Here is a 1,355-nt window from a genome sequence, read left to right on the forward strand (position 1 = left end):
AGATAAATATCAATGTGACCTTTACCAATGACTGAAATATGTTCTGAAGGGGGTTTTCCACCGATAAAAAATGTGTAAAAGGGAGCTGTTGTCACCATTTGTTCAGCTCAGGCTCACCGGTGACCAGCTCAGTGTGAATGTGTTGTGTTTAGCAATAAACACACTGGACCCGGACTCAGCTGCCTCTGCCTGAATTTTTTGATCTTTGTTTGAGACTTTTTCTGCTTTTTAAGAACTTTGAATTTTTATAAAACTTAGCTTCAATTTTAAGTCGTCAAGAAGAGAATTATAGACGACACCACCAGCAGTGCTAGTACCCCTGGTTGGAAATCACTGCTCCATATAGCCAAGAACAAACCAACACCTCACCTGTCACCTGATGTATTATGCTGTGGCTGATCTGCTACTAATGTCATCTTCCAAGCCTACTAGGTTGTTTAGGGAGGCTGCATAGACTTCAGGTTGCCTCTCCCTGGCTTGGATCTCACTGTGTTTCTAGGCCACACAGCTGATTGCCTGTCTATCAGCAATTCAATGGCAGATCCATGGTGCCGACTGTAAACCCGGTGTTTTCTCTGGGTCGGCCTTCCTGGATACTGGCTCCTGAGCTCTGCTCCCGATCTCTTTGCTATGAATGTGTGACAAGGCTGGTGCCACATTGTTCTTGGCTTTAATGTAGTATGTGGTGGCTAGCCACAATCTAGCAGCCTGATAATGCTTTGCTTGTCCCAGAGTCATAACTTCAGCTTCTCTAATGAGAGTTGCGGGGTCGTGGTGGGGCTCTGGAAATCACTCTACCTTTGAGCTGTCCTCTATTCCTTTTTCTGAATGCTTCTAATTCGTATGCTTAAAATTCTGAACGATTGTTCTCATATACTGCCCTCCTAAACCTAATCCAGCTTTCATTATAGAAATACATGAGCTTCTCGTCTTACCATGTTGCCCTTCAACACATGATGTGATTGTTGGAGATTTGAACATGCTGGCATCGTATCGGCATTCCTTCCTGCCAACCTGCTGCAGAGTTCCTACCGCTCCTTGATTCCCTTGAGTTTTTTTTTTTTTTACAGTGTCCTGTCTGGCAAGGTGGCAATAAGAATAATTGTCTTGATGCCAAAAAGAGCCCAACAGATTTTACTTTCACAAGTGTAGCGGTATCGCAATTGCCATACCGCTCCACTTGTTTCATGTATATAAATTGCTTTATTATAATTATGCAGGGAGTTTTACACTTCATATGGACACTGCAATGTACGTAGAGCACAAAAACAGAAGAAGAAGAAGGAAAAAGAAAAAAAACAGGACAAAAGATGAAAGAAAGAGGAGATAGGAAGGAGACAAGAAGAAGAAGAAGG

The 1,355-nt window shown here is 42.7% G+C and overlaps 1 protein-coding gene across 1 annotated transcript in view; it reads left to right on the top strand.

Annotated features, from left to right (window-relative positions):
* Positions 1 to 1,355, top strand: part of LOC107103061 (NACHT, LRR and PYD domains-containing protein 12-like) — a 33,695-nt gene that overhangs the window by 31,618 nt on the left and 722 nt on the right. The window lies entirely within an intron of this gene.

The sequence above is a fragment of the Cyprinodon variegatus genome, unplaced genomic scaffold, assembly GCF_000732505.1.
Source record: "Cyprinodon variegatus isolate N-32 unplaced genomic scaffold, C_variegatus-1.0 Scaffold1370, whole genome shotgun sequence".
In the NCBI taxonomy this organism is placed as follows: domain Eukaryota; kingdom Metazoa; phylum Chordata; class Actinopteri; order Cyprinodontiformes; family Cyprinodontidae; genus Cyprinodon; species Cyprinodon variegatus.